The 12,623-nt window shown below is 32.4% G+C and overlaps 5 non-coding genes across 5 annotated transcripts; all 5 read left to right on the top strand.

Moving 5' to 3' along the window:
- The first annotated feature begins 1,751 nt into the window (after positions 1–1,751).
- Positions 1,752–1,823, top strand: TRNAQ-CUG (transfer RNA glutamine (anticodon CUG)). Its single transcript has one exon. It is a non-coding gene; the product is annotated as a tRNA-Gln (tRNA).
- A 2,264-nt stretch (positions 1,824–4,087) lies between these two features.
- Positions 4,088–4,159, top strand: TRNAQ-CUG (transfer RNA glutamine (anticodon CUG)). The gene has a single exon. It is a non-coding gene; the product is annotated as a tRNA-Gln (tRNA).
- Positions 4,160–6,422: 2,263 nt separating this feature from the next.
- On the top strand, positions 6,423–6,494 carry TRNAQ-CUG (transfer RNA glutamine (anticodon CUG)). The gene has a single exon. It is a non-coding gene; the product is annotated as a tRNA-Gln (tRNA).
- A 2,264-nt stretch (positions 6,495–8,758) lies between these two features.
- Positions 8,759–8,830, top strand: TRNAQ-CUG (transfer RNA glutamine (anticodon CUG)). Its single transcript has one exon. It is a non-coding gene; the product is annotated as a tRNA-Gln (tRNA).
- Positions 8,831–11,093: 2,263 nt separating this feature from the next.
- Positions 11,094–11,165, top strand: TRNAQ-CUG (transfer RNA glutamine (anticodon CUG)). Its single transcript has one exon. It is a non-coding gene; the product is annotated as a tRNA-Gln (tRNA).
- Positions 11,166–12,623: the final 1,458 nt, after the last annotated feature.

Genomic DNA, 12,623 nt, shown 5'->3' with positions numbered 1-12,623 from the left:
TCTACTCATGGTTTATGGAGGCTTGTTAATTAAATTGTGCCCCATTTACATTATCAGTAAACGGAAGATTTAAAAATGTAGTGTCTTGAGTAATCCTTCTGAAATGAGTTTGAAAAAATCCCTTATATATTTGTAAAATGGCCCCACAGCGATTTGAACTCAGATAGCTGGATTCAAAGGCCCAAGTGCTAACCATCATAGAACCACACATGCTAAAAAAAAAAGCACAAATTGCTGCAGCAATTTTGAAATATGGTAGTTTTTAATATTACGCAAACGAAGATGAACAGCATTTTATTAATTTCATATTTTGGTAAACATTTGCATATTTAAAACTGCTTGGAAAGGATGTTGCCCAAAGCAGTTATATAACATTAAACTTTGTTGGATATTCCTTACCACATGGGGTATCTTTTTGCAATAACATATAAGCGGCAAACTGAGGAATTATCTTCGGTAACAATGGAAACTTCACACTAGTACAGAAGCCGTCCATAATGTAATGGTAGGCACCTTGAACACTTAATGCAGTGATCCCTGATCAAATTTCAGTTTGACCTTCCTGAGCTGTAAGATTATTGTTTGCCTTTACTTGTTGGAATTTTTGGTTTGAAAAATGTAATATTTAAGAACTTACTGTGACTTATTACCCTATAGATAAGTATTTATGCATATGTAGCAGTGCAAGTGTGTATGACTATATTAAAATATAAACATATAAATCATAACTAAACATAGCTCGTAGAGGTGAAAATAACAAAGAGTTGATGCCTATCCACATTTGAATCATGAGTATCATTTCCTCTTTTTTCTATATATTCAGAAATTGAGATAGTTGTTTTTTGCTCATTGTTTTTGTAACAATATAGCTGATTTATACAGTGAGCATGAGTTGTGTATAGTGGTGAAAAGAAAATCAGATCAGTATCTACCTATAATACATCTAATCAAAAGATTATACTTTATGATTGCAGATTGACTCTTGGAAATCTGTCTGAGGACCTTTCTACTACACAATTCCAACACTAATGTTCAGAATGACAAATCTTGTATCTCAATAATGCTGCAATTTTGATTCCTCTAGTTTTGTTTTGAGGACTGCGTCTACTTTAAAATGTGCTATCTTGTCCTGATCAATAACGGAAGGTTAAAAAGGTAGTGTTGTGAATTAGCTCTCTGAAATGTGTTTGAGAAAAACAGGATATGATTTAAAAATGTCTAGGTATTTTGACAAGACCTTTGTGTCACATGTATTGCACATTTTGAGTTTCTACAACTTGCAAACAGCTGAAAGACATTTAGAAAACAATAATGTAATGACTATTTCAGCCTACTGGCATTTGCTGTGTGCAATCAATGAGCAAAGCTGACAGATGAGTAGTAGTTCATGAGCAACAAAACGGCCCACTAAAGATGAAGTCAGATAATTGAATTCAAATTTCAAAGAGCTAACCATTATACCATGGAACCACCTCTACCAGAGACAGAGATACTGCTGCAGCAATTTGTAAATTTAAAAGGTTTTATTGTTGTACAATCAAAAACGAACAACATTTTATTACTTTCATAATATGGTAAACTTTTACATATTTAAAATACTTATGGAAGGATGCCATTCAAAAAATACAAATAGCATTATAACTCTTTTTACTATTAATATCCAATTGGGATATAGTTTTTGCAGCAACAATAAAGCTACCAACTGAGGCATTCTCTTCTTTCACAATGGCAAAAAATCTCAACTCATGGAGGGTTCCATGGTGTAATGGTCAGCACTCTGGACTCTGAATCCAGTGATCCGAGTTCAAATCTCGGTGGGACCTTCCAGCCTTTTAGAATTTAATATGCCATTGACTTTTAAGAATTTTAGTCTCAGAAAATATAATCTTCACTTTATATACTTATACATATAAACTTGTATATAGCTATTGATGTGTATGTAGCCATATCTTTCTTTGTAGCTCCATGAAAATATAAAATACAAATGATTAAATATTGAATCTGTAGAGGTGAAAATCAGAAACAGATGTTGTCTATCCACATTTTAACACAAGTAGATTTTCCTCTATCTTCTCCATGTCCAGGAAATGAGATAGTTTCTTTTTGCTCATTTCTTTCTGACCATATTCTTAACTTCTACAGTGCATTTCATATGTTAATTATTTTGAAAGAGAAAACAAGATTAATACCTATGATACGTCTAATCAAATGAGAGTATTTTTTGATTGTGGAATTACCATTGAAAATCAGTGTGAAGTTTGTTTCCTTTTTCAGTTTCAAGGTTAACATCAAAACTGTATTTCTTCAATCGCAGTAATACCCCACTTTTGATTCCTCTACTCATGGTTTATGGAAGCTTGTTATTTAAATTATGCCCCATTTACATTATCAGTAAACAGAAGATTAAAAAATGTAGTGTCTTGAGTAATCCTTCTGAAATGAGTTTGAAAAAATCCCTTATATATTTGTAAAATGGCCCCACAGCGATTTGAACTCAGATAGCTGGATTCAAAGGCCCAAGTGCTAACCATCATAGAACCACTCATGCTAAAAAAAAAAGCACAAATTGCTGCAGCAATTTTGAAATATGGTAGTTTTTAATATTACGCAAACTAAGATGAACAGCATTTTATTAATTTCATATTTTGGTAAACATTTGCATATTTAAAACTGCTTGGAAAGGATGTTGCCCAAAGCAGTTATATAACATTAAACTTTGTTGGATATTCCTTACCACATGGGGTATCTTTTTGCAATAACATATAAGCGGCAAACTGAGGAATTATCTTCGGTAACAATGGAAACTTCACACTATTACAGAAGCCGTCCATAATGTAATGGTAGGCACCTTGAACACTTAATGCAGTGATCCCTGTTCAAATTTCAGTTTGACCTTCCTGAGCTGTAAGATTATTGTTTGCCTTTACTTGTTGGAATTTTTGGTTTGAAAAATGTAATATTTAAGAACTTACTGTGACTTATTACCCTATAGATAAGTATTTATGCATATGTAGCAGTGCGAGTGTGTATGACTATATTAAAATATAAACATATAAATCATAACTAAACATAGCTAGTAGAGGTGAAAATAACAAAGAGTTGATGCCTACCCACATTTGAATCATGAGTATCTTTTCCTCTTTTTTCTATATATTCAGAAATTGAGGTAGTTGTTTTTTGCTCATTGTTTTTGTAACAATATAGCTGATTTATACAGTGCGCATGAGTTGTGTATAGTGGTGAAAAGAAAATCAGATCAGTATCTACCTATAATACATCTCATCAAAAGATTATACTTTATGATTGCAGATTGACTCTTGAAAATCTGTCTGAGGACCTTTCTACAACACAAGTCCAACACTAACGTTCAGAACGACAAATCTTGTATCTCAATAATGCTGCAATTTTGATTCCTCTAGTTTTGTTTTGAGGACTGCGTCTACTTTAAAATGTGCTATCTTGTCCTGATCAATAACAGGAAGGTTAAATAGGTAGTGTTGTGAATTAGCTCTCTGAAATGTGTTTGAGAAAAACAGGATATGATTTAAAAATGTCTAGGTATTTTGACAAGACCTTTGTGTCACATGTATTGCACATTTTGAGTTTCTACAACTTTCAAACAGCTGAAAGACATTTAGAAAACAATAATGTAATGACTATTTCAGCCTACTGGTATTTGCTGTGTGCAATCAATGAGCAAAGCTGACAGATGAGTAGTAGTTCATGAGCAACAAAACGGCCCACTAAAGATGAAGTCAGATAATTGAATTCAAATTTAAAAGAGCTAACCATTATACCATGGAACCACCTCTACCAGAGACAGAGATACTGCTGCAGCAATTTGTAAATTTAAAAGGTTTTATTGTTGTACAATCAAAAACGAACGACATTTTATAACTTTCATAACATGGTAAACTTTTACATATTTAAAATACTTATGGAAGGATGCCATTAAAAAAATACAAATAGCATTATAACTCTTTTTACTATTAATATCCAATTGGGATATAGTTTTTGCAGCAACAATAAAGCTACCCACTGAGGCATTCTTTTCTTTCACAATGGCAAAAAATCTAAACTCATGGAGGGTTCCATGCTGTAATGGTCAGCACTCTGGACTCTGAATCCAGTGATCCGAGTTCAAATCTCGGTTGGACCTTCCAACCTTTTAGAATTTAATATGCCATTGACTTTTAAGAATTTTAGTCTCAGAAAATATAATCTTCACTTTCTATACTTATACATATAAACTTGTATATAGCTATTGATGTGTATGTAGCCATATCTTTCTTTGTAGCTCCATGAAAATATAAAATACAAATGATTAAATATTGAATCTGTAGAGGTGAAAATCAGAAACAGATGTTGTCTATCCACATTTTAACACAAGTAGATTTTCCTCTATCTTCTCCATGTCCAGGAAATGAGATAGTTTCTTTTTGCTCATTTCTTTCTGACCATATTCTTAACTTCTACAGTGCATTTCATATGTTAATTATTTTGAAAGAGAAAACAAGATTAATACCTATGATACGTCTAATCAAATGAGAGTATTTTTTGATTGTGGAATTACCATTGAAAATCAGTGTGAAGTTTGTTTCCTTTTTCAGTTTCAAGGTTAACATCAAAACTGTATTTCTTCAATCGCAGTAATACCCCACCTTTGATTCCTCTACTCATGGTTTATGGAGGCTTGTTAATTAAATTGTGCCCCATTTACATTATCAGTAAACGGAAGATTTAAAAATGTAGTGTCTTGAGTAATCCTTCTGAAATGAGTTTGAAAAAATCCCTTATATATTTGTAAAATGGCCCCACAGCGATTTGAACTCAGATAGCTGGATTCAAAGGCCCAAGTGCTAACCATCATAGAACCACACATGCTAAAAAAAAAAGCACAAATTGCTGCAGCAATTTTGAAATATGGTAGTTTTTAATATTACGCAAACGAAGATGAACAGCATTTTATTAATTTCATATTTTGTTAAACATTTGCATATTTAAAACTGCTTGGAAAGGATGTTGCCCAAAGCAGTTATATAACATTAAACTTTGTTGGATATTCCTTACCACATGGGGTATCTTTTTGCAATAACATATAAGCGGCAAACTGAGGAATTATCTTCGGTAACAATGGAAACTTCACACTAGTACAGAAGCCGTCCATAATGTAATGGTAGGCACCTTGAACACTTAATGCAGTGATCCCTGATCAAATTTCAGTTTGACCTTCCTGAGCTGTAAGATTATTGTTTGCCTTTACTTGTTGGAATTTTTGGTTTGAAAAATGTAATATTTAAGAACTTACTGTGACTTATTACCCTATAGATAAGTATTTATGCATATGTAGCAGTGCAAGTGTGTATGACTATATTAAAATATAAACATATAAATCATAACTAAACATAGCTCGTAGAGGTGAAAATAACAAAGAGTTGATGCCTATCCACATTTGAATCATGAGTATCATTTCCTCTTTTTTCTATATATTCAGAAATTGAGATAGTTGTTTTTTGCTCATTGTTTTTGTAACAATATAGCTGATTTATACAGTGAGCATGAGTTGTGTATAGTGGTGAAAAGAAAATCAGATCAGTATCTACCTATAATACATCTAATCAAAAGATTATACTTTATGATTGCAGATTGACTCTTGGAAATCTGTCTGAGGACCTTTCTACTACACAATTCCAACACTAATGTTCAGAATGACAAATCTTGTATCTCAATAATGCTGCAATTTTGATTCCTCTAGTTTTGTTTTGAGGACTGCGTCTACTTTAAAATGTGCTATCTTGTCCTGATCAATAACGGAAGGTTAAAAAGGTAGTGTTGTGAATTAGCTCTCTGAAATGTGTTTGAGAAAAACAGGATATGATTTAAAAATGTCTAGGTATTTTGACAAGACCTTTGTGTCACATGTATTGCACATTTTGAGTTTCTACAACTTGCAAACAGCTGAAAGACATTTAGAAAACAATAATGTAATGACTATTTCAGCCTACTGGCATTTGCTGTGTGCAATCAATGAGCAAAGCTGACAGATGAGTAGTAGTTCATGAGCAACAAAACGGCCCACTAAAGATGAAGTCAGATAATTGAATTCAAATTTCAAAGAGCTAACCATTATACCATGGAACCACCTCTACCAGAGACAGAGATACTGCTGCAGCAATTTGTAAATTTAAAAGGTTTTATTGTTGTACAATCAAAAACGAACAACATTTTATTACTTTCATAATATGGTAAACTTTTACATATTTAAAATACTTATGGAAGGATGCCATTCAAAAAATACAAATAGCATTATAACTCTTTTTACTATTAATATCCAATTGGGATATAGTTTTTGCAGCAACGATAAAGCTACCAACTGAGGCATTCTCTTCTTTCACAATGGCAAAAAATCTCAACTCATGGAGGGTTCCATGGTGTAATGGTCAGCACTCTGGACTCTGAATCCAGTGATCCGAGTTCAAATCTCGGTGGGACCTTCCAACCTTTTAGAATTTAATATGCCATTGACTTTTAAGAATTTTAGTCTCAGAAAATATAATCTTCACTTTATATACTTATACATATAAACTTGTATATAGCTATTGATGTGTATGTAGCCATATCTTTCTTTGTAGCTCCATGAAAATATAAAATTCAAATGATTAAATATTGAATCTGTAGAGGTGAAAATCAGAAACAGATGTTGTCTATCCACATTTTAACACAAGTAGATTTTCCTCTATCTTCTCCATGTCCAGGAAATGAGATAGTTTCTTTTTGCTCATTTCTTTCTGACCATATTCTTAACTTCTACAGTGCATTTCATATGTTAATTATTTTGAAAGAGAAAACAAGATTAATACCTATGATACGTCTAATCAAATGAGAGTATTTTTTGATTGTGGAATTACCATTGAAAATCAGTGTGAAGTTTGTTTCCTTTTTCAGTTTCAAGGTTAACATCAAAACTGTATTTCTTCAATCGCAGTAATACCCCACTTTTGATTCCTCTACTCATGGTTTATGGAAGCTTGTTATTTAAATTATGCCCCATTTACATTATCAGTAAACAGAAGATTAAAAAATGTAGTGTCTTGAGTAATCCTTCTGAAATGAGTTTGAAAAAATCCCTTATATATTTGTAAAATGGCCCCACAGCGATTTGAACTCAGATAGCTGGATTCAAAGGCCCAAGTGCTAACCATCATAGAACCACTCATGCTAAAAAAAAAAGCACAAATTGCTGCAGCAATTTTGAAATATGGTAGTTTTTAATATTACGCAAACTAAGATGAACAGCATTTTATTAATTTCATATTTTGGTAAACATTTGCATATTTAAAACTGCTTGGAAAGGATGTTGCCCAAAGCAGTTATATGACATTAAACTTTGTTGGATATTCCTTACCACATGGGGTATCTTTTTGCAATAACATATAAGCGGCAAACTGAGGAATTATCTTCGGTAACAATGGAAACTTCACACTAGTACAGAAGCCGTCCATAATGTAATGGTAGGCACCTTGAACACTTAATCCAGTGATCCCTGTTCAAATTTCAGTTTGACCTTCCTGAGCTGTAAGATTATTGTTTGCCTTTACTTGTTGGAATTTTTGGTTTGAAAAATGTAATATTTAAGAACTTACTGTGACTTATTACCCTATAGATAAGTATTTATGCATATGTAGCAGCGCGAGTGTGCATGACTATATTAAAATATAAACATATAAATCATAACTAAACATAGCTAGTAGAGGTGAAAATAACAAAGAGTTGATGCCTACCCACATTTGAATCATGAGTATCTTTTCCTCTTTTTTCTATATATTCAGAAATTGAGGTAGTTGTTTTTTGCTCATTGTTTTTGTAACAATATAGCTGATTTATACAGTGCGCATGAGTTGTGTATAGTGGTGAAAAGAAAATCAGATCAGTATCTACCTATAATACATCTAATCAAAAGATTATACTTTATGATTGCAGATTGACTCTTGAAAATCTGTCTGAGGACCTTTCTACTACACAAGTCCAACACTAATGTTCAGAACGACAAATCTTGTATCTCAATAATGCTGCAATTTTGATTCCTCTAGTTTTGTTTTGAGGACTGCGTCTACTTTAAAATGTGCTATCTTGTCCTGATCAATAACAGGAAGGTTAAATAGGTAGTGTTGTGAATTAGCTCTCTGAAATGTGTTTGAGAAAAACAGGATATGATTTAAAAATGTCTAGGTATTTTGACAAGACCTTTGTGTCACATGTATTGCACATTTTGAGTTTCTACAACTTTCAAACAGCTGAAAGACATTTAGAAAACAATAATGTAATGACTATTTCAGCCTACTGGTATTTGCTGTGTGCAATCAATGAGCAAAGCTGACAGATGAGTAGTAGTTCATGAGCAACAAAACGGCCCACTAAAGATGAAGTCAGATAATTGAATTCAAATTTAAAAGAGCTAACCATTATACCATGGAACCACCTCTACCAGAGACAGAGATACTGCTGCAGCAATTTGTAAATTTAAAAGGTTTTATTGTTGTACAATCAAAAACGAACGACATTTTATAACTTTCATAACATGGTAAACTTTTACATATTTAAAATACTTATGGAAGGATGCCATTAAAAAAATACAAATAGCATTATAACTCTTTTTACTATTAATATCCAATTGGGATATAGTTTTTGCAGCAACAATAAAGCTACCCACTGAGGCATTCTTTTCTTTCACAATGGCAAAAAATCTAAACTCATGGAGGGTTCCATGCTGTAATGGTCAGCACTCTGGACTCTGAATCCAGTGATCCGAGTTCAAATCTCGGTTGGACCTTCCAACCTTTTAGAATTTAATATGCCATTGACTTTTAAGAATTTTAGTCTCAGAAAATATAATCTTCACTTTCTATACTTATACATATAAACTTGTATATAGCTATTGATGTGTATGTAGCCATATCTTTCTTTGTAGCTCCATGAAAATATAAAATACAAATGATTAAATATTGAATCTGTAGAGGTGAAAATCAGAAACAGATGTTGTCTATCCACATTTTAACACAAGTAGATTTTCCTCTATCTTCTCCATGTCCAGGAAATGAGATAGTTTCTTTTTGCTCATTTCTTTCTGACCATATTCTTAACTTCTACAGTGCATTTCATATGTTAATTATTTTGAAAGAGAAAACAAGATTAATACCTATGATACGTCTAATCAAATGAGAGTATTTTTTGATTGTGGAATTACCATTGAAAATCAGTGTGAAGTTTGTTTCCTTTTTCAGTTTCAAGGTTAACATCAAAACTGTATTTCTTCAATCGCAGTAATACCCCACCTTTGATTCCTCTACTCATGGTTTATGGAGGCTTGTTAATTAAATTGTGCCCCATTTACATTATCAGTAAACGGAAGATTTAAAAATGTAGTGTCTTGAGTAATCCTTCTGAAATGAGTTTGAAAAAATCCCTTATATATTTGTAAAATGGCCCCACAGCGATTTGAACTCAGATAGCTGGATTCAAAGGCCCAAGTGCTAACCATCATAGAACCACACATGCTAAAAAAAAAAGCACAAATTGCTGCAGCAATTTTGAAATATGGTAGTTTTTAATATTACGCAAACGAAGATGAACAGCATTTTATTAATTTCATATTTTGGTAAACATTTGCATATTTAAAACTGCTTGGAAAGGATGTTGCCCAAAGCAGTTATATAACATTAAACTTTGTTGGATATTCCTTACCACATGGGGTATCTTTTTGCAATAACATATAAGCGGCAAACTGAGGAATTATCTTCGGTAACAATGGAAACTTCACACTAGTACAGAAGCCGTCCATAATGTAATGGTAGGCACCTTGAACACTTAATGCAGTGATCCCTGTTCAAATTTCAGTTTGACCTTCCTGAGCTGTAAGATTATTGTTTGCCTTTACTTGTTGGAATTTTTGGTTTGAAAAATGTAATATTTAAGAACTTACTGTGACTTATTACCCTATAGATAAGTATTTATGCATATGTAGCAGTGCAAGTGTGTATGACTATATTAAAATATAAACATATAAATCATAACTAAACATAGCTCGTAGAGGTGAAAATAACAAAGAGTTGATGCCTATCCACATTTGAATCATGAGTATCATTTCCTCTTTTTTCTATATATTCAGAAATTGAGATAGTTGTTTTTTGCTCATTGTTTTTGTAACAATATAGCTGATTTATACAGTGAGCATGAGTTGTGTATAGTGGTGAAAAGAAAATCAGATCAGTATCTACCTATAATACATCTAATCAAAAGATTATACTTTATGATTGCAGATTGACTCTTGGAAATCTGTCTGAGGACCTTTCTACTACACAATTCCAACACTAATGTTCAGAATGACAAATCTTGTATCTCAATAATGCTGCAATTTTGATTCCTCTAGTTTTGTTTTGAGGACTGCGTCTACTTTAAAATGTGCTATCTTGTCCTGATCAATAACGGAAGGTTAAAAAGGTAGTGTTGTGAATTAGCTCTCTGAAATGTGTTTGAGAAAAACAGGATATGATTTAAAAATGTCTAGGTATTTTGACAAGACCTTTGTGTCACATGTATTGCACATTTTGAGTTTCTACAACTTGCAAACAGCTGAAAGACATTTAGAAAACAATAATGTAATGACTATTTCAGCCTACTGGCATTTGCTGTGTGCAATCAATGAGCAAAGCTGACAGATGAGTAGTAGTTCATGAGCAACAAAACGGCCCACTAAAGATGAAGTCAGATAATTGAATTCAAATTTCAAAGAGCTAACCATTATACCATGGAACCACCTCTACCAGAGACAGAGATACTGCTGCAGCAATTTGTAAATTTAAAAGGTTTTATTGTTGTACAATCAAAAACGAACAACATTTTATTACTTTCATAATATGGTAAACTTTTACATATTTAAAATACTTATGGAAGGATGCCATTCAAAAAATACAAATAGCATTATAACTCTTTTTACTATTAATATCCAATTGGGATATAGTTTTTGCAGCAACGATAAAGCTACCAACTGAGGCATTCTCTTCTTTCACAATGGCAAAAAATCTCAACTCATGGAGGGTTCCATGGTGTAATGGTCAGCACTCTGGACTCTGAATCCAGTGATCCGAGTTCAAATCTCGGTGGGACCTTCCAACCTTTTAGAATTTAATATGCCATTGACTTTTAAGAATTTTAGTCTCAGAAAATATAATCTTCACTTTATATACTTATACATATAAACTTGTATATAGCTATTGATGTGTATGTAGCCATATCTTTCTTTGTAGCTCCATGAAAATATAAAATTCAAATGATTAAATATTGAATCTGTAGAGGTGAAAATCAGAAACAGATGTTGTCTATCCACATTTTAACACAAGTAGATTTTCCTCTATCTTCTCCATGTCCAGGAAATGAGATAGTTTCTTTTTGCTCATTTCTTTCTGACCATATTCTTAACTTCTACAGTGCATTTCATATGTTAATTATTTTGAAAGAGAAAACAAGATTAATACCTATGATACGTCTAATCAAATGAGAGTATTTTTTGATTGTGGAATTACCATTGAAAATCAGTGTGAAGTTTGTTTCCTTTTTCAGTTTCAAGGTTAACATCAAAACTGTATTTCTTCAATCGCAGTAATACCCCACTTTTGATTCCTCTACTCATGGTTTATGGAAGCTTGTTATTTAAATTATGCCCCATTTACATTATCAGTAAACAGAAGATTAAAAAATGTAGTGTCTTGAGTAATCCTTCTGAAATGAGTTTGAAAAAATCCCTTATATATTTGTAAAATGGCCCCACAGCGATTTGAACTCAGATAGCTGGATTCAAAGGCCCAAGTGCTAACCATCATAGAACCACTCATGCTAAAAAAAAAAGCACAAATTGCTGCAGCAATTTTGAAATATGGTAGTTTTTAATATTACGCAAACTAAGATGAACAGCATTTTATTAATTTCATATTTTGGTAAACATTAGCATATTTAAAACTGCTTGGAAAGGATGTTGCCCAAAGCAGTTATATGACATTAAACTTTGTTGGATATTCCTTACCACATGGGGTATCTTTTTGCAATAACATATAAGCGGCAAACTGAGGAATTATCTTCGGTAACAATGGAAACTTCACACTAGTACAGAAGCCGTCCATAATGTAATGGTAGGCACCTTGAACACTTAATCCAGTGATCCCTGTTCAAATTTCAGTTTGACCTTCCTGAGCTGTAAGATTATTGTTTGCCTTTACTTGTTGGAATTTTTGGTTTGAAAAATGTAATATTTAAGAACTTACTGTGACTTATTACCCTATAGATAAGTATTTATGCATATGTAGCAGCGCGAGTGTGCATGACTATATTAAAATATAAACATATAAATCATAACTAAACATAGCTAGTAGAGGTGAAAATAACAAAGAGTTGATGCCTACCCACATTTGAATCATGAGTATCTTTTCCTCTTTTTTCTATATATTCAGAAATTGAGGTAGTTGTTTTTTGCTCATTGTTTTTGTAACAATATAGCTGATTTATACAGTGCGCATGAGTTGTGTATAGTGGTGAAAAGAAAATCAGATCAGTATCTACCTATAATACATCTA

This window comes from Pleurodeles waltl, chromosome 2_1, assembly GCF_031143425.1.
Source record: "Pleurodeles waltl isolate 20211129_DDA chromosome 2_1, aPleWal1.hap1.20221129, whole genome shotgun sequence".
NCBI classification, from domain to species: Eukaryota; Metazoa; Chordata; class Amphibia; order Caudata; family Salamandridae; genus Pleurodeles; species Pleurodeles waltl.
This window is presented reverse-complemented; position numbering and strand designations above follow the sequence as displayed.